The sequence below is a fragment of the Oryzias melastigma genome, linkage group LG18 (genome assembly GCF_002922805.2).
Source record: "Oryzias melastigma strain HK-1 linkage group LG18, ASM292280v2, whole genome shotgun sequence".
Lineage (NCBI taxonomy): Eukaryota > Metazoa > Chordata > Actinopteri > Beloniformes > Adrianichthyidae > Oryzias > Oryzias melastigma.
Genome location: NC_050529.1, coordinates 11121488 through 11147115, shown reverse-complemented (window position 1 = coordinate 11147115; position 25628 = coordinate 11121488). Strand labels below are relative to the sequence as shown.

The following is a 25628-nucleotide window of genomic DNA, read 5'->3' as shown; positions in this document are numbered from 1 at the left end:
ACCTCCTCCAGGATAATTTCATTTTAGCATTATCGGCTTACTTCCAATGCTGGCTCAAGGTTAATATCATGAAATGGGCGTCACCCACAAGGAGTGAAAGGCGGAGCCTCAGAGATCGAGTGGTCTTATTTCTGGATAGGAAAGGAAGCTCCCGAAAATAATCAAAGGTAGTATATTATCATATATACGGATATAGTTTAATCTGAAAGTCGTAAAATAACATAATATAGGGTCTATAATAAATATATTAAATCAAACTATGAAAACATTAAATTTTCCAAGACATTTGATTGTTTTTATACTTGTATGATGTGTTTTTGAGTAATGTAGTACCTAAGCACTTAAGTAAATGACAGCTGATCAAAAGGACAAAGCTTGTGATTAGTAAACGCTTCTCTCCAAACATTAACCACTGCACAAAATAAACAAAGAAGTCTAAAATTAGGCTAATGACAAGTTCTGCAGTAGTAATGAGAAACACTTAATTGGTGAATATTCTCTGTGGTCTTCTCTAAAAAAGATAATTGCCTTTTTTCATGGCGCGTAAACATTGTTCCATTAGTTTGTCACAGATTAGCAATGCGGTCTTTGTTGACGTGTCCTTTGAAAAGATTGGAAAAAAATTGCAGATTCTCGTAAAAGTGCTGTTCTTCACGTGCACAGTTGGTTGTTTTTATGTGGCAAAAAGAATTCATCTTATATAGTAATGTAAACACAGGGAGGTCTCAGCAGCCAGTTATTAATGCAAAATGCAAAAGTGGAAACTTTGTGGCAATTATCCAATCTCTGGCAGGTCAGGAAAGTGATAATGGTTTAAGGATTTCATGTGGAACAGAGTCATAAATGCAGAAATCAATACTGTGAAAGAGTATCTGTCTTCCTGTGGAAATGTAATATGAATATAAGGAGAATTTTCATGTCCTGGAACTATTTCTTTTTTAAATCGTCAAACATTTTTAAGCTCTTTGGACACATTCCATCCTTTACTGCTTGAACTTTTCAAAGTACTCCCCGATTGTCTCATTTTGATTCTGAGAGGAAACGCTTCTGTTGCCACTTTTTATTTTTTTAAGACTTCCAAGCAAGTGCATGTTAGTAGAGAATGTATTTACTTTCATACTGTCCTGTTTCTTGGATGGGAAAATGGATGTTGTGAGCTTTCCTGTTGAGCCTCCTGTCTCCTCATTTCAGATCCCAGCTGAGTGCCTACATCAGCTCAGGAAAGGCCTCTGAAAGACAGGATGTTTACACATCGCCACTGTGTACATACACTACCCCGCTCCCCTTTTCAAAGAAATCTTCTTCCCAGCTTGCATCATGGTTTGTCCAGAAAGGGCAGGTACTTATTCGTGAGGGCAGTGACCTTCTTGCAGCTTTGAAAAGTCCAGACTTCACTTAGCTGAAGCCCCCGTTAGAGGGGGGGATTCAAAGAGAGGATTGAGATGCCATGTTTGAGCTTTAATTCATACATCAGTCAGGAACTTTGAACTCAAAAAGGATATCAAGGAAAACTGAATGTGAGTGGAGAAATGCAGTTTTTGTGGCATGGACACCCACTGGATTCATCTGTTTCACTTCAGCCCACTGAACTAGATTTCATTTCACATGTCCAGGTTAGATTTACGCCCCTTTGTTCTGGTTTTGTCCTATTTTATCTAGATTCTGTTACAGCCATGGAGGGAAACACGGGCAGTTAGATTGTCTCTAACAAGTGTAAAAAGTATGTATGTTAAAAAAATGTATGTACTTAAAAATGTAAATTTGAAACTATCAATTAAAGGGAGACAAATATTTATAATCAGGAAGAATTTCGCAAACAGTATTTTCTGCGCTACAAGGTAAACTTGTTTGTTATGCGCCTTTTGAATAACCATAATAATAAGTAAAAAGCGCATCTGGAGTCAGAGATATTCATCAGTCAGACGTCAGACTTTCAGACTAGAACATGTATCAAAGTCGAGGCCCAGGGGCCGGATCCGGCCCTCTGTGTAATTTTATCCAGCTCTCCAGATCATTTTATTTTATTTTTATTTATGGCCCGATGTTATCCTGCGCTCATTTCTAACTTGTATAATTTTGACCATATATATTTTTATCGAGAATAAAATAATGAAAGTTATTTAAGTTGATTTATTCTGGAATAATATTCCTGCCAGTTTTTATTCGTATTTATGTTAAAAAGTTACATTTTTAAACTTTTAAAATTTAGTTTTAGTGTGTTCAATAAATGTTTGTGTTCGGCCCGCAACCTAAGGTGTGTTTTGTATTTTGGCCCCTTGTGCGATTAAGTTTGACACCCCTGGTCTAAAACTACTTTGGTACACGCTACATGTTAGCCACATTAGACATGTTAGCATATTCATAATACCTATAGCACCCAACCTTGTTTGCAACACATGAAAAAATTCCTTAATTAAAAAACAAAACAGCGCTACACGTTCGCCATGTTAGCGAATTTACGATACTGTAACTATTACTGATTTGCAACACATTAAAAAGCAGCCTTTTACTTCTACAACAAATGTTGCTGTGACTATGCTAACTCCAGTAGTAGCATGTACACAAAACACTGTCTGACACTCTTACCCATTAGCCACAAACAAAAACACGACTACACTATATCCGTACATTTTTAGTCCCATGAAAAAAAAAAGTACAGTCACCGCTACACGTTAGATCATTTAATTCAATTCCACCAGGTAAAAGAAAAAACTGATGAGACTAAAACAAATGTTACTGTGTTTACTACCTCCCAACCATTTTAGTAATGAGTAAAAAACAAAACAAAAAAAAAAAAAAAACAGTCCGGTACCGCTACATGCTAGCCACGTTAGCGTAGTTACAATAACAACACCTTATTTCCAACTCATTAAAGACAAAAAAAGACCAATAATTTCTAAAACAAAGCTTCCAGTAATATGCTAACTCCCAACTTTTTGAGTTACACAAGAAAAAAAAAAAAAACTTTAGCTGTCCTTGATGATACACTCTGACACCTAAACTTGTTTGCAACTTAAAAAAAAAATGACACTTTGACAACTCTCAAAATTGCCTCAACATCAGTAAGAATAACCAGAATTAATCTATTTTTAGTGCGCACTGTTGTTTTTTTGAAAAACATTAGGCTAAAATAAGGCTTTTTGGTGCACCTTATAGTGCAGAAAATAAGGTAATTAAAGAAAATGTGGGTAATATTTTCAACAGTTCTTCCTTCCATTGGCTGCATTGACTACATCCTGCACTACTCCATAAAAACAGGTTTTGTCTGGATGGATCTTTAATTTAAGATTTTAATAGCTGAGTTAAAAAGAAGATTACAAAAAAGATGTTGGTTAGATTGAAAATGTAATTAATAATCTAAAAAAAATTCATGGTTTAGAACTAGACTGGAATTTAAAAGTTATTGTCAGTACAACATTGATGTACTTATTGCCTATAAAAACAGGTAAAAAGTAGAATTAGGTAATGGCTGAAACCATGTGTGGCACAGTGATAAAGGCTGGACTTTAAGACCGGACAACTATAGCTAGCTTTCGTTGGGGAAAAAAAGCAGGGAAAGAAAGTATTGAAGTCTCTATAATAACACAACATAATCTGCAACACTACCACTTTTTTTCTATCTTCCTGGCTGGTAGACATCTGCTATACCTAGCTATTCCCTGGTGGTTTTGATGGATTCTCCCCCTCAGAAGAAGCAATGATTCCTTGGCTTTAATGCAGCGTGCAGCAAGCTGTGGCCCAGCAGCATTTACACAGGAAAGAGTCTGGGAGGTGCCATCATATAAAACAGAAAAAAAACATTATTAGACTAAAAAAATGTAAGTTTATTCTCGCTAAGTTTGGTTTATTATTTTGGGAAATTTTAAAAACCTTTTAAACTGACTTAATCTGGTAGAATATGAACTAAATCAAAGTATAAATTTTTAGTTGGATCCATTTAATTTTTCAAAAACAAAGTTACAAATTATTTTAATTTTTAAAACTGTTTTCTGTGTTTTCATCTGGGTATGAAAACTTCAGTGAAAGTTGTTTATTCGTTCTTTCATTCATTCAGTTCTTGCTTCTCGTCAAAGCGAGTGCAAATTGTGAATTATTTAGACCACCTTTGCTACACAGTGGAGGAATTTGTGTAATTCAAAGGAAGACAGTGAGGCAAAACCACACTCTTCCTAGAATAACTCCCAAGTATTTGCTGAATAATGGATGACGCTGCATAAGACGGGCAGCCATTGATACACAGGGACTGAGGCTTGAGATTACACTGGATGATATGACCTTTCCTTTCATGAAAAATTAAGTGCTGTGATATTAAGCAGATGTGGCTTTATATAGTGCAAAGTTTCCATCCATCAGCAGCATGAAAGAGGAATCATTAAAAGCTGAAGATATGGTAGGTATTATGGGTGTGTATCGGCAAAAATACAAAACAAATCGCGATACACGTTGTACGAGGCAATACATATCACAATATATCCAAAACTTATACCAGGGCAAATTTTATCTTTTTTTTTTTTTTTTAATAGTATAACTTAGAACAAAAACTGTCATACTAAGTATTACATGTCTCAACAACAAAAACTGCAAGGCTGACTGAACCAATGAGACTGAACATTTAACACAAACTGATTGTGGTTGTTCTGGTGCGGTGTAGAGCTGCTCAAAGTGTGCTGCTGCCAACTCGCAGGTCCAGGGTTTAGGAGGAAAACAAAAGTAAGATGTTGAAGTATGCTCACAAATAATTAATTAAATATAGTCATGTCAGCATTTTAAATCAATAGAAGTATTGCCAAATGAAATATAGCGATATATCACAGAATCGATTTTTTTCCTAGTTGATATTATTGAAATCCCACTCCAGTCATCTTTTAATCACAATTAAGATGTTTTTTAGGCATGATCAAAAACTTGTGTCATTTTCTAGGACATAGTTTCTGCAGAGAGGCAAGAATACTGTATTTTCTGAAGAAAAAGTCAGTTTTTTCGTAGTAAAGCCAGGTGTGCGACTTATACTCAGAAGCGACTTATTTGTGTGTGTTTTTTAAGACATAAATAGCCTCATAACTTTGTTATTTTCCCAGTAAACACTGGTTGTCTTTTAGCAGTTGTTTCCTCTAACAACCACTAGAGGGTGCTAAATCCGAGTATTTGCTATTGACAGCGGCAGAAGAAGAACTGTCCAAACTGTCCAAAACACAGAGAATCTGATTGTTATCTTCTTAAACTTTGACATTTTTGTTATAAAGATCAAAATATTTGTATTCTTATACTTATTTATTTATTTAGCTACCCTGGGCTTGGCAAATTTGTTTCTCCCAAAAGTGCGACTTGTATATGGTTTTCTTTTTCTTGATTAAACATTTTTTGCTCCTGCGACTTATACTCAAGTGCAACTTATACTCCAGAAAATACAGTACATTGGAAGTTTTTTACACTCTTTCCCATTAGCTAATAGCCCCTAGCATAAGCAACAAAAATGGTGAGCAATATTTTGGGCCTCACTTAGCGTATTTTTTCACACTGAATACAATATTTTTTAACCTGTTTTTTTTTTCTTTTTTTTTTTTTTAATAAAGAAATACTCATAAATGCTGTTTTAATCTTCATTTTCTTTATATATGTCCTCTATCATTAGAAAAATGATACAAGAACATGTCAAAAACACAAAAAACCTCTGCAGTGCTTCATTAGAATTGGTCTTCAAAGTTTCTAGGGCAAGAAATCACCTGGAATCTTCAATTTTTGCATGTTTTGACATAGATGGCTATGTTTCCTCAGATGGAGAATAGACTCTATGTGCCAGCATGCTTACTGTGCCCCCCTAAGAGAGATGTATAATGGAAAAAACAGGCAAATAAACAGTGGTAGCCTGTAGGTGCCACTCTGCCTAGTAGTTTGATGTTGGAAGACTCTCCAATGCATCAGAGTGCTGCATCTCTCCTCCAAATCCGCAATTCGCTCTGCATACTGTGTACATGCATTTCAAAGCGCGCTGAACATTTCCAACTTTCCCAACTACTTCTGCCGCTCAGGCAGGTATAAAATCAGCAGCGCTTTGATGTGGTGGGAAAGTTCGTCCCCGCTCACGCCGTCATTTTCCTTTTTCTCCAAATGAGTCGCAGATGAAAAATACCATATTATACAGCAGGACCGTCAAGCTGTCACTTAGGTAATGAAGTTGGTGCAAACCATTTGTCTTATTTTGTCACGCTTTTTCCCCATTAGTCATAGCGCGCAAACCATTAGCTCCTCGGGTACCCCCTTCACCCAAGGACACTTAGGCTCTCAATCCAAGTGAGGCCGACTGATGCACCATGCAAGACGGCATCAGGGGTTGGAGGGGGGGTAGCTGAGACTGATAACAGAGGAAGAATTGCGCGGTAGAGCACGGTGGAGAGATTTCACCACAATCCAGAAGCTGCCTTAGGTGAAACAGACAGCTTGATTAATCTGTTAAAGCCAAAGAAGTTCAGATTTCCAAAACTTCACTCCGACGGTGATTGGTAAATGGTGATAAATTAGATTTATGTGTCGGCATCAAGCGAAGAATTTGAAGGAGATAAGGGCATCTGTAGGCAGTTCGTGCCACTCTTATCGAGATACCGTGAGCATCGAAAGTATAACATAGAGAACAAAAAAAGGGAGTGTGAAATCAGGAGTCGGAAAAAAATAGAGACTTGACCAATACAACCTTTTTGTAGTTATATCTTCAGGGTACAGTTGTGTTTGTTGTACAGCAGGATTATTACTCAGCCAAGTGTGGTAAACACTTACCGCTCTATGAAAGCCAGAGGCAGGGCAACACAAAGTGCAGTAAAAGTAAAGCGCCTTTGTTGTCCTATATCGTTTCACTGCTAAGCATTACCATGAAGGAAGGCACTGATGGTGCATAGCATTGTTTCATTTAGTAGGAGACTATTTTTATGTCCTTCTGGGAGATTTTTCCCCTTTTTTTCCTTTGTGTAATTTAGAGTTATAGCAGAAATATTCTTCGCCATCTGATGCTCTGAAAAACTTTGCAGGAATTGAAGATATTCATATAGGAGAGGTTAGAGTACTTTCTTCAGTTAAATTTAGAAATATGTTTCGAGGCAAATTGACGTAAATCGTCACATCTATCATAGGACGTGAGCAGGTGTGTGTTTAACTACAGGTGTGAGTGATTAAATAAACCCTAATGGTTCTAACCGAACTGCGTCCTCGGGGTTGGAAGGGGTCCACGTGCTCTGTTAGCCGCCGCTTCGACAGATGCCCAGCGGCTAACACGAGGGACGCCACTAATTACCGGACAGCTGCCCAGCAGACCCTCACCCCGCCCGGGGGGGATGGCCAGTCTATCTCACTCCCCCTGTCCTCCTAGGCTGGACCTGTGACCCGGTGCCATTTTTGCCAATTTTAGCCCATCTCCATAACAGCGGGGTGGTAGTGTAACCCCAATGGGAGGGAAGGTTGTTGTCAGATGTCCTTAGTCCACTTATGGAGAGGGGATTTTTGTAAACTTGCAGATGTTGTCAACCTAAATTTGAAGATTTTACAACAGGGGTGTTCAAAGTTTTCGCAAAAGGGAACAGATAAATAAAAACCCTTCCTAAACCACTAGTGTGAATCAGTGAAAGCTGATTCGCTGTGACGATCCTTGAGGGAATGTGTCGAAAGGTGAACAAATAAACTATTTTCATCAATATTATATTGAAACTGCATTTCCTCACAAAGAAAACAGATAAATTTAAACATTTACCAAAATTAGTGCCAATTTCTAATGCCATTCATTACTAGTTAGCTGCTTGTAGCCATAGCATGTTGGGTAGTCCCTCTTGATATTGAACTCCTTCAAAACAGACACAAAAATCAATTTCCACTTGTCTTGAAAACAGTGAAAATGTTTTTTTTTTCATTATTATTTACAGTTGACATTTTAGAAACTAGCTAAAAAGTGTCACACAACAGCGTTGCCAAAGGTTGTGTTGCCATCTACTTAAAAACCTATTGCAATGATTTTTTTGGTGTGTTTTTAACATGGTCTTGTAGCAATTTTCTCATGATAGGGGACATACATAGAGAACATTTAGAATGTACTTGCATATTTCTTTATTCAAGCTCCTGATCTACTCCATTTCGGTGCATCAACTTACAAACAAATAGATTCTTTAATGTCTTCGTATTCCTCATCTGAGCGTGCATCCGGCTCATAACTGAACGGTGTGATGGCTCCGATTTAATCATTTTCGTTGCATCGCTAATGTTAGCATTGGTTGTGAGGGGCTGTAAGCTAGCAGGAGAGAAATGAGTACAGGCTTACTTTACTTAAAACAACTTCTGGTGAACATCTACTGCTCTGCCTTAACGATGTCCTAGAAAATTACAGTTTTTTTTATTTTGGCTAAAAACGGCATAATCATAATTAAAATAACACTTTTACAATAGATTAAGAAAGTGTACACAACATTTTCAGAGGATGTTGGGTGCCAAATATGATTGATTTCATGACAGATCCCGAAACAATTTTCCGTACTGCTATATTGGACTTCTTAATACTTGGTAGTATGGTTCTGTGGCTTAACCACTAGCTGGAAAGGTATTTGTTTGAAAATTGGGGTCACCCCTGTCAGGAGGTCTGGTTGTTGGCCCAAAGCAGACAAGCTTAGACCAATTCGCTTTAGTGGAATGGAAGAGTTAGCAAGTAGACTGCTCATCTTGCTGTTGGGTGAAACAGGAAGCTAAAGGTTGAAATTATGCACCCAGAAAGCATTTGACTGTGGTGAGGAAAAAAGTGCAAAGCAATAATTAAGAGGCACAATAAAAGTGATTAGAGCTGCTTTTGACATTCTCATCGCAATAACTTTTGTTTAATTGCAATCACAAATTTTAAATGCCAGTTTTATGTTCCATGGCCATAAGCTGTTTAAAGTTCAATAGTGATATTCTTTAAATCTCTACATCATTTTTGCTGTGAGGCAGCAATAAGCAGGAGATGCGCAAAGAACAGGAGACAAAAAAATCTTCTAAGTTTCCAGAGAAGATAAGGCGGAAGCGAAGAATCATTAAATGCTGGACAGGGTGGCTTTTTGGCTTCCAGGAGGACCCATGTGGCTCTGTTTGAGGATGGTTAGCTATTCAGTCACAGCATCTGTTGCAGGCTAATGGATGTTATAACCTCCTAAACGTCATGAAATTGGACATTATCCCTTAATTAAAAGAACAGAGATGCATTACAATGATGAGAGTGGCACTCCACTGGACCTGCCACATGTTCCTTTAATGTTTCTAGAGGACGCGTTACTCCTGCACAAGGTGCCGGTGTGGGAGGGCGCCATGCAATATTTTTAATGAGCCAATTGATGGCATGAGCCACAAACTTTTCACAGATGAAGGATGATGTCTGACTGCTCGTAAAAACCTCCTCGGAGGCATCTTGACCTTATCCTCACCCCCATCTCTTCCCAGTGCTCTGAGAACATGAGAATAGGTTCTTCCAGAATGTTCTTTATCCCCCGCTTCGTATGTCTTGACGAGAACAGCAGAAACAGCTGTGCCATAAACCAAAAATAAAGACAAAGCCGGATGCTTGTGTTCCTCAACACCTGGATCATTAGTGCCCAATAAAAACCCAGTAGCCAATCAGTCTTGCAGCCGTCCCTACCAAGGAGCTCCATGAAAACCTTTAGTAGGGAGCCTCGAGAAAACGGGAACAAACTTTCTCTGTGGCCTTTCCCCCCCAAGAAAATTCAAGACGTTAAAATTCTCAAAGCGAATCTTTGAGTGCGATATAAAGGTCACAAGAGGTATGTACTCACATATCTGTCATTGCCTGTCAAGTGGCCTGTGCATGAAAATGTCACATTGTCTGAGAAAGTTGTATATGGCACAGGTGTGTGGTGACCTCTCGGGTAAACCTAGGTAACATCCATTCAAAGTTGTCCCCAGTGGACTGTAAATGTCTTTCCTCATCATCTGCCGTTATGAGCATTGTGTCAGATACTCCGTATTATGCAAAACAAAAGGGAAAACACCCTCATAATATATCAGGGACATGCATTTGGTTGAACCAATTACATGCTAACATTCACAAGACGTGTCACTCATTCTGTGCACGCCATGCCACAGTAATCTCAACGCCGTTTTTTTTTAGCTTTGCGGGAATCCATGTGAAAAGTAATTGTTTATTTCTCATTTATGTATTAGGCAGTCTGTCTTCTCTATGATCTATTTTCTTTTGAGACAGACACAATAATATAACACACAGCACAGCTTGATAGAGCGCCTATTTCTGCTCAAAGCTCCTTCCTTTGAATGAAAATGAATGAAGGCGTGGTGCAGTGGTAATGTATCAACATAAAATATTGAAATAGCCCAACCAAGGGCAAACTGCATGTAATTGAAACTCTCTCTGTTCAGAGAACAAGGAACCGGTGTCCCTGCATCTGAGGTTTTGGCAGAAGGGCTTTTAGGCATTTGTTTCAGGTTTCTCCTCTTTTCCTCCCTTCCGAGATTTAATTGCCTTTTTGAGAAAATTGCATAGAAAGTGTTGGATTTCTGTCTTATTTATAACCCTTGTTGTAGGACATCGGGGTACCTTTTCCCTATTTGTTCACATGAGCTAAGATGATTGTTTTGTTCCATTTAACCTTGATGAAGGAGAAAAACAAATCGTATAGATGGTCCTGAACTGATGCTGTCAGATGCTCCTCTCAGGTGACCCAGAGGTTAGACAGCAGTCACTCTATAGAGAAAGAGAATATGTCGTTTGTTGTTGTACACCATACATGGTCTTGATTTTCTGCTACAGTTAGTCCCTTACAGTAAAACTGGAAGAAACAGGAAGAAATGTCGAATTAAGTTGATTTTTTTGCAATCAATTCAAGGAGATTCATTACTTCAGGATTTAGATAAGGGCTCGGATATACTCGGATATTTGTAATCTGTTACTGAACATGTTTGTGAAAGTAAATATAGCAATTCAGAATAACGTTGAATTTTAAGTATTTAAACTAGGGTCGGGAATCTATTTAAAAAAATTAACTAATTAATCGCAAATCTGGACAACATTAATCGCGATTAATCGCCTTTTTTTTCTTTAGTTACAGTATTTGCCAGCCACTTATTATCTGCAAAAAGTCAAAATATGAAATCATATGGAAAATCTTACATTTAAAACGTTTATTTTTAACTCTTTGAAACCTAGTGCCTAAAACTCTATTTTTTAATTTACCTCTGTATTTTTAATTTGAAAGACTACCAGCTTGCTTATTTAATTTCATTTTAATCAGCACAACCTCTCCTATGTGACACTACCTTTATTTAGTCATTTTTCAATGTAATATTCACACACTAGACTTAAAATTATGCAAAAATAGAAAATTCCATCTGGAAAATGTGATTCATTCTGCTGTGGAAACCCCATAAATGTTGAACAACTACAACAAAGACTGAAAGTTTTAGCTGTAATTTTATAAAAATAACAAGAAGCAAAATAGTCAACAATCTAATCAACAAAATTAGATAAAAATCCTGGCTAAAGTCACACCAGGCAGCTAAAAAAAACAAGAATTTCTCACTGCTGTCTATTTTACATTTTTCCTGGAATCCTGTTTTTTTATTTTTCCTCATACATTTTCTTTATTAAAAATAATAAAAAAAATTTGGGGAAGAATTTTGATACAGTTAGATTTCAGATTGGCTGGAAACTACACAGGTGGGGGCGTGTCTGTCCATCCGGCTACGTCGGTGGGTGGGACTTTCGCAGATTTTTCGCAATTTCTAGACGTCGGTGCTTGTTGTGTTTTGATCTGTTCCATCCATCCATTTTCTTACCCCACTGTATCCCTTTTGGGGTCACGGTGCTGCCAGAGCCTCATCTGGCTACTGTCGGGCGAAGGTGGGATACCCTGGAATCGAATCGAATCTACTCCTATCTGACGATCCTAGTTTAGACATAAATTTTGAGAGTCGATTTCTGGCAATATTTACCATCAAGCAATCATAGTGAAGTAATCGGGGGTGAATAAACACCTCTGCCTGTCTGCTCCATGCTTGTCTGATGGATGCTTTGTCCTCTTCCAGCATGGTGAAGAGCACTATAGGCTGGTCACCCTCTCAAGAGTCCCTACATCTGGCAGCCCCATTAATCTTCCACAGCAGCTGTGCCCCTGTCTCTCTTTGTGTAAGGGAGACAGAAAGTCATTTTTAGTCATTATCTTCCCCCTGGCATATGCTCATTCCACTTATCACACTTAACCTGCACTTTGATGTTGAAACTCAACTGCTTCTCTAGATTCACTCAGACACCAGCTGTCCGGCAAAACGTACTGCATTAGAGCAAAAACTTGCTGCAAGTTGGTTTTTACTGAACTTGAAGTGGTCTTTCATCCCATTGGACAGCGGACGAGGCTTGTAAATTAATGCTTAAGAGGGAAGGAAACTTGGTCAGTCCTCTCGGGGGTGGCAGGCCGTTAAAAACTCCCCTCCCCAAAAAAGTGGATGGCTGTTGAACCGTAAAACAAGGTCAGATGCCGGAGAGATGGCAGGCAGCCCCTCACGTCGCATCACATTTGATGGGGTTTTGCGGTCGGAAGACGGATGCGTGGAAGGCGCAGTCGCCGGTTTGTGGGGCGGCCTCTTTGATGTGCACTCATCTGACTGTGGGCAGGCTGTGCGCATTACCAGCTAATTAACTGCTTGACTCAGAGATGGTGTTTGTGAAGTTTAACAAAGACTTCAAGACATTTGATGGAACTTGGATTGAAAAGAAATGATTAAAACTGGGATGAATGGTGGCTGGTATTATGCTCTCTGCTGTTGGCCACTTACTCTGAAATTAAACTGCACATGAAACTTAATTGCATAGCTTTAAAAAAAAGGTGCACAGTTTAGTATTAATATCCCTATTTAAATACTAAAAATAGTGAGCAAAATGTTCTTACTTTTTAAACATTTAGGTGTCTTTCTATACATACCATATGCATGGGAGTCTCATGGGAAAGTAGACAAGAATCACAATCCGTCACAGAGTCTACAGGGATTGGTTGTAATCAATGTAAAAAGTTTAGGTGGCAGCTCACCTTCTGGCCTCTGCCTGGCTGGCTGCTCTTAGTGGTTTGAGGTGCCCGGGGGGCCAACCGGGTTCAGTTGGCTTAGTCTGCAGCTAATTGGATCAGGGAATGGAAAGATTCCCGTGGCTCCCCCCTTCACAGGCTGAGAGGTTATTGACATGGTCTCAACAGCAATATATACTAATGTCAGGGCAATCTTACTAGATTAGACCTGTTGTCATCTTGGCAAACATTAGAAATTAATGTGACAAAATCTCCTAAAATACCATATTTAAGGGGAAATAAGTCACAATTTGAAAGTCTAGGTTCTGTCCAAACTTGTAGCGCTCAATCAATGCAAATAAAATAGTCTTGTACAATTAAAAGCCTTTTTTTTCTTTCTTATAAAATATAATTGTGTGTCTTATAAACCGGAACACCTTATATTTGGATTAATTATGGCCTGTAGCAGTCACTGAATGCAAGGACTGTATTGTTCTCGAATACAGAAACATTTCTGCGCCTTTGAGTGAAAATTTGACCCCCGCCGCATCAACCAAAACTCACCAAAATTTGAAAACACCTAGAACCCAGTAAAAACTCATTTTTGGCCACATGACAACCCCCACCCCCTCCCCCCAAAAAACGATGACCTCATGGTGGGCGAAACCTTTAAAAAAACATAAAAAATGAAAGGGACAAATTGCTTATGGAATAAAAAAATAAAATCTATTTACACTAACAAAACCAAAACATATGTGTCGGGGATATTTAAATACGGAAGTTATGAAATTATTATGGGATGGCCATATGACCTAAAACCTGGTGGCCATTTTGTGGCAAAGTGTGAAATTTCCCAATTTTCACATGTTCTCGCAATTTGTAAAAACGAAACTTTTGTTCCAGTGAATTTCACAAATTTCAACACACATGCTGCCAGCTTAAGTCTACAACCACCACAAAAGTTTTGTTGACATTTGACCTCAGAAGGAGGCTGTCATCTTGAACAAAAAAAATAAATAAATAAAAACTACCCTTAGTACTAGATACAAAAAAAACTCGTCCTAGGGATTTTCCTTGATCGTCTCCAAAATTCTTGAGCGTCATCAGGAAGTTACTGTGGAAAAAAAGTTGCAATTACAAGTTGTAGATTTTGAGCGGCATGCGCATTGCGGGCTCTCAAAAGTGGCATTCTTCTGATACTCACCCATTTTGAAGGGAAATATTGTGAAAAAATACTCAATGGATGCCTGGGTAGAGCTGGACCAAATAATATACCACTGGATATGAACATATCAGGAATATAGGTGTAGTTAGCAAATAACCTTCGTTGCTAAGAAAAGCCAAAAATTTACTTTTGCTGATTTTTTTTTTTTTGCTGAAACTCACGTCAATGTATTTGGTATCCCCAGCCGACCAAAACATACCATGGTTGCTATGGAGACTGATGTTAAAGTAATTTTGAGAGCTAAATGATGCTCTGTCAAAACGTCAGTTTGTGTTTTGTACTAGTTGCAAACAAGATTGGGTGTTGCTATCAATATAGATAGTAAAATAATCAGAGTATGTCTTTTAAAAGCATCACATATTGAATTTATACAAAACATTGACAATCTTTCATTAGAAAAAAAGTTAAAAAAAAATGTTAAAAATAAGAATTAATCCAATATTTTTACAATTTCTTCCAAGTTAAAACAACCCGTCCTTTGTGAACAAACTTTGATATTTTTAAAAGATTAACATTTATTTATTTTTTGTCTTTCCTCATAACTTTAAAAAATATAACAAACAGGTTATCATGACTCGTGGAGGAGCCTTTGATGCACAAAGCTGGAAACTACAAATGTGTTAAATGTTGCCTGTTGCTTAGCATATAAACTTATGTCAAAGCTCTTATCTGAGATTGAAGAATTTTTCCTCTGAACTGTTCGCCTGAAAGCCCACATGCTGTTGGAACTAATCAGCACTTTTTCTTGTTGTCTAGTGCACCAACACCAGATTACTTGTCCCGATAAAGAACAAATGATGCACCCATCCTCATGATATCTCCAAGGACAGGGAAGCCATCTGATAAACAAAGCACAGGTAACCATAGGGATGAGGTCAGCGGGTTCACCCTCGACACCTATAGGGAACCCTGATGTGTGGAGAGTGGAGGTTATGGAGCCATCGCCCGTTCTGTCAGCTGATACTAGATGATAGCGTCTAATGAGAAAAACAAGATCGTCCTGTCTCCACTGACTTTGCTTCCCTCCATCGAGCATGCAATCTGATCATGTTGTCCGACCAGTTTGATACCGATGGTCTCTTTATTTGAGTCAACGACATTATCAGACATCTGCTTCAAATGCTTAAAATATAGAGGGTTTTTGGTCGCCTATTCACATATTGTCTTAGATTTCAAGTCATTTTACATTTTTATTAGTATATATTTTGTCTTCATTGGTTAACACTGTAATAATTGTAATTAAAAGCGTTTTTTTTTAAATCCATTTCATAAACCCCCTTTTTTGAAGGATAAGTCGCTCTGGAGTAGAACTCGCAGCAGCAAAAAAATGCTAATTAAGAAGAAAATAAATTAGATAAAACTCTCACTTTTGTGAGAAATTTATCCAATAGAATATGCTAACAAGAACAGACATTTCACTTAAAATCCTATTAAGTGGAATAGACGGTTCCAAAACAGTATTTAGCTACATGAAACATAGGAGGAATCTAGTATAGACCTATTGGTGCAAGATGAGAACAATTATTCAGATAATCATAGCATACAAAAAATATGCTAACACATAAATTAAACTCTTTATATCACCTTAAATCACTAAAATCTGTTGAATTCTTCATCCTCTGTGTCGCTTTGGAGCAATTCTGCTAAGCCTGCCCGAAGACTGAATGACGCTTCTTCTTCTTCATTTCTCTCAGTGGCAAAACTGATACACACATCTACAGTGCCCTCTAGTGGTGGTTCGTTTTTATTTTTTATTTTTATTCAAACCGGTGTGTATTGGCAAGAATCTTGTGATACGATACGTATCCGGATACACATCTCGCGATACGATACATATCGCGATATATCCCAAGACTGTACCAGAGCAATTTTTCACTTCTTTTTACTTGGTAATATAAGTAGAACATGTCTCTTGATAATAAAACCGCAATGCTGAACCAATAAGACTGAACATTTAACACAAGCTGGTTCTCACAAGATTAGATTATCTCCCAAGATAGAATCGGCAAATGAAATATCGCGATACATTAACAAATCGATTTTTCACTACACCCCTTCAAATTATGTCCAAAAAAAAAAAAAACATGACTTATACTCCAAAAACATGGCTATCCCTTTCATGGACATGCTTGCTGGGGCCTATCCCAGCCACTGTTGGGAAAATAAGTTGCCACTCTTCTGTAGGAAAATTTTCACTCTACTTTAACACCTTTAACACCAGAGCTGTAGCTGCACTGTTGACATCCTTACTGTCAAACTTTTAAACCGTTTACGTAAATAATGTAATCCCAGCTGATTCTGAAAAGCAGCCGTATGCTGATGAGCATAGGGAAGTGCTAACAGAATTTATGATAATCATTTTTTCTAAGTAATGTGATGGGCTTTCATATTTTGCCAAAGAAAGCCGACCATCTGATGACGCAAAATCCAGCCCAGTGTGCCCCAAGTTTCCTTTTTAGGTCCATGACTCAGAAGTGCTTTTTTCAAACGGCAATCATTTAAAAGCATTTGGTGGAAAGGGAGAAAAAGAATAGCATTGTGTGGCCTTTTCCACAAATCAGAAAGTAAAAGTGCCCGAAGCCATGAAGTGAAACAGGTGACATAGCTGAGTGCTTTGCTCTAGGGACTGGCATAAAAATATACCAAAACTGCTATATTTTCATCTGGTGGTTTGGAGAATTGTTGTAGAAAGCCAACTTTTGAGTGAGAGGGAAAAACAAAGAGGAATTCAGAAAAGAAAATGTCCATATTTTCTTACAAAAACCTGCAAATAGCCTCAATGTTTTGGTGTAAATTCAAGTTTACCAGGTGATGTTGTGTGGCTGTGTTTAAGAGTATTTTAGAGTAAATCATAAGCATTCAGACTATAAAAAAGGACGTTTGTTTTTCTCCTTTAGAGGCCTGAATGCTTTCAAAACTGCCCCGAGTTGAAGCTGTTACCCAGCATGCAAGTGCTTTGTCTGTGTTCAATCTCCCCATAAACACAAATGCAGACCATGTTATTTTATGAGCACACCGGGTGAGACTCACCCATTGTCTCTGTATGAGGCTGATTCAAAATGGCCGCCCTCAGCACTCAAATTGATCATAATTGTATTTCCAAACTCCTGCTCAGTGGGGCATTACATTTCGTGTTATTGACTTTAAAAACACATTCAGTGATACTACTTGCAATTTCATTACACCGCTGTCAATTACCACTCTGTGAACAAAGCATGCCCGCAAATAAAATGTATGAGGTAATTTTCCAAATGCCACTTAGGAGGTACTGCTGTCTGAGCGATGGGCATGCTTAATTTGTGCACTTGCTTACTGCAAATCTGGTTATGCATAGGCAGCCGTGCACATTTCATTACAAAACACAGGAGACTGGGAGTGATTGCCTCCGATCCTTTCACATCAACACTTTATATGACGATACCACCAGCCAAGCCCTGGCAAAGGGTATGCGCTATATGCTGAGGAACAAAGGGGATTCTGCATCTCTCTATTCAACCCTTTTTTTTTTTTGTTTATAGCTATTTTTGGTCATAAATCATGCTAACAATACCAACTATCAAACTCATCTAATTCGTCAGTATTCCTCAAGCATTCTCTAGTGTTTTAAAAGTCAATTTATTGTAAAAAACAGTCTAGACATTAAAAATAAAAAGTACTAATATTTGATTTAGTATCTGGCTCTTTAGTAAGTGACCATGGTACAAGCGTGATAATGGCCTTTAAGATTTCCATTTCCAGAAATAAATGCAGCAACTGTTCCATGCTTCACTTTGGACAGTTAATGCATTTGTGTTATTCCTAATTTCTTATAATACTTTCTTATAGTATTACTTACATACTTGTCAGATATCAAATATTGAAGAAATTATATGTATTATTGACTGAGTTGAGCTGGGTTCACACCAGTTTTATTGTTAAGTTAGTGTACAGATACAATCAGAGGGCTTACGGCGCATAAATCAGACAGAAGTGATTTTGGACAACGCTGCCCTTCAAGAGCTAAAAAATCCAAACTTTGGCAAAGAAGACGTGTTTAGTTGACAATCAGGAATTCAACTTTGGCTCGTGACGTGTTGATGATGTGTTAAGTGAGTCCAAAACCAACTTGGAAGAGAATCTGATTATCCTACTCTTGAACTTTGTAATATTTTTCTATTGAGACAACAATGAAAAGATTGTCTAATATCATTCTTGTTTATATCACCTTGGAGGCTTATAACCCCCAAGTGTCCAGTCTACTTTCCCCAAACTCCAGGCAATCACTGTTGAAAGAAATTAACTTTGTCATAGGGTCAGAAACAAATGTACCACAAGACATTGCTTTGGCTCAAAGCATCTACCAAATTTTGTTTGCATGCATGCATGTCCTGCTGCACATTTAATGACTTTGATACATGCCTTGTTTGACTGTCCTTCTTGTATGGAAGAGTAAGGCAGCAAGGGCTCTCTGTGTCTGCACCCGGCAAAAACTGCTGAAACGGGCTTTATTGATCGTCAGCAAGGGGAGTCAGAACAATCACCATGAATTAAAATCCTCAAGGTCTTAGGAAAAGGGGATTAACAAAATTATCAGGCCTCTATTCGGGCGCATTTATTCACCGACGCCGGTGTTGACAAAAGCTTGAAAAGGTGGTGAAAGCAGATGTGGAGGAGACGGGAGAGGGAGGAGGGCAACAAGGGAGGCATTCTCAAAGAGAAATGAACTTTCTAGAACTTTTGGTTGTAAATAAGCTTTATTGTAAACTGCAAGGTTTTTGTAGCCAGCTGTTAAACTACTGCAATTACAAGCTGGGAAGATGCCTTTTATCCTGTTTGTTTTGGTGAGACAAAGACGCCGCACTTAAATGTGCCGGCTCATTACTAAATACGTGTAAGTGAAATGTGAAGTACAATTAAGAAGTCAAGCTAAGCTTTTGTCTCAAATCAGCCACATTGAAACCTAAAATTATCATTAGGAAACACACTCTTGAATCAGATTTCTTTCCTTTGCTTCTGGTGATTCGCCCCTTTTGCCCCTTTTCTCTTACCTGTAGACTTGCAGCCAATTAATTTGCTAATTTTATTCTCAATAAATGGCTCACAAAAAAATAATTGTCCCTTTATTAACAGTTTCCTGGGCAGCAGATGGTGCTCTACCAACCTGCCATGTTGAATTAGTGATGACGCTGTCATTTGATGCATCCTCCACTGTGGCAACCCATAAAGTCCCTAATTATGTCTACAAATTAAAAGTACCTTTTTTTTTTACCCAGCATAATATTTAACCATTTATCTGTAAATGAGTCAAAAAAAAAAAAAAAAACACACACACAGACAGGTACATTTCCCATACTCATACATCCCCTCTCTGTAGTCAGACATCCTCGTGATTACAGTCATTTGTTCTATATTAAGAGCAATTAAATGCCTATTAAATATGCCCAAACATTTGTTAGTTTGCATTGTGTTCAACATTTACACGACACCCAGCTCCTTGGAGCCAAATCTCAGTAAACTTCATCGACTTAATTCCCGCAATGTTTTATTAAAAACAAATTATGTCCGTCTTCACCGCTGGTAATCCGGCGCATCAAGTATTGGTAACCGCCTGAAGGGGAAGTGCCTGCATTTTAATTAAGAGCCAAAGTAACGAGGCAGCAAAGTGTGGGGATTAGTGTGTTTACTTGGGAGGAGCAGAAGTAGGGGGTAGCGGGGTGAATCTTCATTTTGTTTTTTAATCTGGTCTTGGATCGGCTCCAAGTGTACAGTGACATGACATATTTGAGGAATTTACACGCAGATCTGATTTGGCTTAGAGGGGAAGGACCTGCTGGGTGGGAAGATCTCACACGTTTGTTGGCTTTTCCTTTGAAGTTGCAGGTTCCTTTGTGGAATTTTCCGCTCGCGAGCACACAATCGGCGTTGATATTCTCCCAAATCTCCTTTTGGTATTGCTTCAGAGAGACGGTCCTCTTTCAAGGTGTCATGGTTAATCTGTGGTTCAGTGTCTTTGACAGGAAGACAGTTGAGAGCAGTGATCTGGTCGTTTGATTGACACCAGCTCTGTCACCTACAATCATGAATCATGAGGACAGTTAACAGTGTGTTTAGGTCTAACTTAGATTGAAGCAAGTTATAGAGGAATAAATGAAAATTTACACTTAAAACTCATTCAAAACTTAGTGGCTTCTCTAAATATTTTAGACTTGTATCTTAAATTTTTAAATAAATTCATGTACATAAAAAAAGACATAAGATCTTGTAACTCCTCAACCGTTCACAGGAACAACATTGAGCAGGGGAGAAAAGCAGCTTTCATATTGGCTTTACAACATTGATACTACACATTACTAATATTATTAATACACATTACTAACCTAAAGTGTAGCATCAACGACAGGATCAGCTAGTGTTCCATATTAGTGCAAAGCTGCTTTTCTCTGCTTCATTGCATTGATTATGTAAACGGTTGAAGTTACTATAGTTGAAATCAACCTAGTCTCAGTCAAATGTGTATGTATGTATGTATTTCACGACATTGCACTCTGAAATACAGTGTACAATAGACAGCAAACGCTGTTTCTGCGTGCATAAAATACGCCTTGTACTTCAATGGCCTTAATACATTATACACAGTATTTCAGAGTGTATTTTAATGGAATACATACGAAAACATTCCACAAATGCATATATATATTCGTGGAATCGATTTGTCTACCTGTCCGTCCACACTGAGGTCGTCTCACTCCCAGAAGGAACAGTGGCAGACATTCAGGACAGTTACAAGTACTTTGGAATTCCACAGACAATGGCAACCTGGAACAGACAACCAGGAAAGCAGACCACAGATGTTAGGACTCAAAAGCTCTTCACCATGCATGGAGGATTCCATCCCAAATCCAGCACCCTAACACTTTATGCTAGCCACAAGGAAGAAGGCTGAGGACTAGTGAGCGTAGAAGCCACTATCCACGATGAAACATCCAAGATGCATGAATATGTCAAGCTCAAGGCCCCAACTGACAGTGTGCTCAGTGAATGTCTCAGGCAATGGAAAGTAGAGGATGCGATGGTGGAGGACAGAACCTCATGGTAGGACAAGCTCCTGCATGGAATATACCACCGGACAATAACTGAAGTGGCTATCATGAAGTCCTACAAATGACTGGAGAGGACAGCACAGAAGCGCTGATCCTGGCAGCACAGGAACAAGCCCTGAACACCAGAGCAAATGAGGCTCAGATCTACCACACCAGACGAGCCCCAAGGTGTAGGCTGTCCAAAGAGGACACAATCCAGCACATAACTGCAGGGTGTAAGATACTGGCCAGGAACGCCACAACCAAGTAGCTGGAATAATAAACAGGAACATGTATACAGAACATGGACTGGAAACCCCAAAATCAAACTGGGAAACACCTCCGAAAGTGGTAGAGAATACGAGAGCAAAGATCCTGTGGGACTTCCAGATACAGGCGGACAGGATGGTAATGGAGAACCAACCAGACATTGTAGTGGTGGATAAAGAGCAGAGGAAAGCCATTGTGGTGTATGTGGCAGTACCAAGCGATAATAACATCAAGAAGAAGGAACATGAGAAACTAGACTAGATTAGACTCAGAAAAGAACTGGAGAAAGCCTGCAGTGTGAAAGTGACAGTGGTGCCCGTGGTAATTTGAGCACTCGGGGCTTTATCCTCTAAACTGGAGGCGTGGCTACAGCAGATCCATGGAAAGACCTCAGTCATCTCAGAGATGAAGTTCCAAAGAGACATATTACATGTAATGGTGTTTTTTCTTCTCATTGATTTTTGCATTTTATATCTACAGGGATATCATTGTTTGATATTTAACTAAACCATATTTTTGTCAGTTTTTTTCTTAAAATAATGTGGAATGGATGTTTGTAGAGTCAAAAAACCCAAAGATTCACATGGAGACGCATACATTTTTCCTGTTTAACTGAAACCAACATTTCAATGACAGAATATAAATGGGTTAATTATGAGAAAGCTCCGTTTAGCTGTTGCAGAGATCCTTTCTAATATAGACTGAAATAGAGAAAGTGTTGATGAACAGAGGAACGTGGAGTTTTGAATATTATGAAAAGTCTAGAGCCACAATAGATTTTGCTGAAATAATTCCAATTTAAAGACTAACTGGGGAATAAAAACCAAATTAGATAGAAAGAATGATATGTAGCCCTTAGTATGACTCATATTTTCATTTTTTTGTATTTGGGTTTTCATTCAACAAAGCTTTAAATTTGAGTTGCGATGAAATCAGAAAGCTGTGAAAAGTGGCCATTTCCCCCCCGAGAGTATCTCTATGTACATACTGTAATTGACATACTTGGACATAATCCCTTGTGGGACTTCCACAGTGTTCCAAGACTTCAGTGTGAGACTGCTACTTCTTGAAAAAGTCATGACCACTGTGTGATCAAAGGGGCTGTGCTCCCAACGCCCACTGCTTTCTGCCAGTTCTTGATCTGGATCGATGCAGGGGTTAGTGTACAAAAATCCCCAGCTTCCTAAAGCTTTGCAAAACCCACTTCTGCTGTCCTGAAACCAAAGTCATGTTAAGTTCATGTTCCTGCTCATTTTCAGAGTATTGTCTGCAGTTAGTTCACCGAGCAGTGACAGATTTGTCCCAGAAGCCCATCAGGAGCCTCTCTGAATGCTGACAGGTCTGCTGAAGACTCAATTTTGGAATATTTACATCAACGAAGTTTAACACCGTCTGTGGCGACTTTTCTTTTTCCTTTTTTTGCAATCTGTTTGTTGCTGCAATTGAATCTCTGTCTGCAATTACAAGCTCAATGTTCCAAATGAGGTTTTTATTGTTTGTCTTAACTATTCTAATAACGGATATAAAGCCCGACTTCGAGTTCATATAAATGTTTCCTATTACCGTAAAAAAAAAACTTGAAACCGGCTCAGCTTGTTTATCAGCTTCAAACCAGAATTCTCAGGGCGCAAATAAATCCTGCCAATAATGTTCATTGTGTCTTACCAAGCAAGAATAACAAGAAAAGGGCTAAAATTACACATTTACCAGCATAAAACTCCAAACTTTTCAATTCTTACAAAAGCAAGTTCATTTTTCATATACCCACTTTCATCTGAGGTTTGAAGTAACTACTTGTTAGTGGCGGCCAAAGACTGTCCGTTTTCATTTTTGCCGGATTAAAACGGGACTCTGCTGACTCAAGCGGCTCCTGAGCTTTTGCCTCCTTCTCCTCTCCACCGGATATGAATCAGCAGCATCATTAAGCAGGGCACTGTTTCATCAAAGTGGGAGTCGAGCTGAAAAGATTCAGAGGGGGAGCATAATCAGTCTGAGGAACAAAGGTTTATTTATTCCAAACAAAATGAAATTATGTTGCCTCGACATTGAAATTCATGGGGTTGCTATCTGCGGTGCTGACAAGTTTATAAAGTGACTGGGGTTAAACAGTAGTTTGTTTTTTTTTTTCTTTTTTTTAACGGTACAACACTGGAATTGTCAAAAACATGTATTAAATAACTTTAATTCTATAGAAAAAAAGTGTAAATCTGGCTGTTGGTGTTTTTACTCTTTAACACCTGAGCTGTCGCTGGGGACGGCTAAATAATTACACATCCGTAAATCCATTTATGCAACCAATGTGAATTAGATAATTACGAATTCATCTTTGTGCAGTTATGCACTTTATGAGCATAAAAAAGCTGCTTTTGAATGCTTTGGAATCTGCTGGAATTAAAAAAAAAAGTCAAAACTGGAGCTAAAGGTTTAGTGTCAAAGGGTTAAAAATAAGCTATATAGTATAAACTTGTTTTTTTTATTGCATCACTGTTTAATTTTTCTTGTACTTGGCTTTCATTAAGCCAACTTGAATTTAAACCCTGAGTAACAAGTTTATTTAAAATCTCACTTAACATGATTTTTTTTTAAATAAGCACATATTAGTGAAAGTTCTAATTCATGATATATATATATATATATATATATATATGTATATAGACACATGGGGGAGTACAGGATATGATGTCAAAAATCTTTGATCTGTCGCAGTACAACAGTGTAGATTGAAGTACAAGCAATAATACATAGACATTGAACCTTTTAACACCAGAGCTCAAGTATTTGTATTCTCGCGCCGCTTTTCTCCTTCAGAATCTGCTAGAATTACGTTGATCGTGTTAGCGGTTAAAAAAATTACAGTATGTTAAAGATTTAGTGTTCAAGCGTCACCGGCGACACCTCAGGTGTTAAAGGGTCAAGCAATATTGATTCACAAAGACGAACAGGTCCACACAGACACGTCCAGCCTTGCAGCAGCCACGCATCGCACAGCACAGTCAGAGGGAGCTTAGAAAAGGGTTTATTAAGAGAGATTAGTGATCTGTAGTAGATATTTATATTACTAGTGATTGTGACTTATTAATAGAAGTTAAGTTAGAAACAGTAAAACTCTTCATTAAAATGATCAATATGTTTAATGACATTGGGTAGTGTTCTGGGACCCATTGGTTGTGACTTCACCCACCAGTAGGGGGAGTCATATCGTCCCTCCTCATTAATCACTCTTGTGATTCTTTCTCCCCTGTTGGTGGGGGTGTAACAAAAGCTCTGTACACAAACTCTATACAGGCAGACCATTTAAAACGAACAGATAAGCTGCTTTTTGCCTGAATTATGATTGTAATGAATCATTGTTTAAGGAGAGATAGTCTTAAAATTGAGTGGTGGCATCTGCACTTTGTGTTTTGCCAAGCATGGTTAAATATCTTGCTTTAAATACCCACTAAAACGAAAATTTTCTTTTGTGTTTTTAACATATTCTTCTTTCATAACAGAGGATATTTCTTAATTCAAATCAGGATCAGATGAAAACCGGATGCTTGAAAAAGCTCCGACTAATGACGCTGCTACTGAAATGGGCGTGTCAAAGTCTCCTCTACCCTGCCTGCCCCCTTGCCTGCTCACACTCAGGTGTGCGAGACACGATGAGGATTTGGAAGCTTTCTATCCAAATGTATGGGTTTTGTAAAGCCCTAAAAGACCAACTCCAATCATCTTTGGATCTATGGTCAAAGCATTCCCAATAGTCTTTTAATTATGATTGTCATTTCTAGCCAACACAAAAAAAAAACTTCTAGGACAATGAGGAAAACAAAGACATAAATAGATCTAGTCATCTGTAAGTGGATGCATCAGAATGGAGCAGAGCAGGGAGCTTGTGTCCCACCGATTGTTGTTTGTACTTAACAAATAGTGTTGGTAATTTGTCTGCTCCTGCTTCACAAGAATTTGAATGAAGTGAATATTCATTCATTTATTCATTTATAAAGCACCTTTCACCACCAGCCAAGGAGGCCCAAAGTGCTGTACACAAGAAAATACAATATATAA

At 38.3% G+C, this 25628-nt stretch overlaps 1 protein-coding gene and 1 long non-coding RNA gene across 3 annotated transcripts in view; one reads left to right on the top strand and one right to left on the bottom strand.

Moving 5' to 3' along the window:
* Positions 1–25628, top strand: part of ppargc1a (peroxisome proliferator-activated receptor gamma, coactivator 1 alpha) — a 369523-nt gene that overhangs the window by 81893 nt on the left and 262002 nt on the right. The window lies entirely within an intron of this gene.
* On the bottom strand, positions 10251–15499 carry LOC112155721. The gene is made up of 3 exons (XR_004949584.1): positions 12007–15499; positions 11809–11918; positions 10251–10717 (listed from the first exon to the last, which is right to left on the bottom strand). It is a non-coding gene; the product is annotated as an uncharacterized LOC112155721 (long non-coding RNA).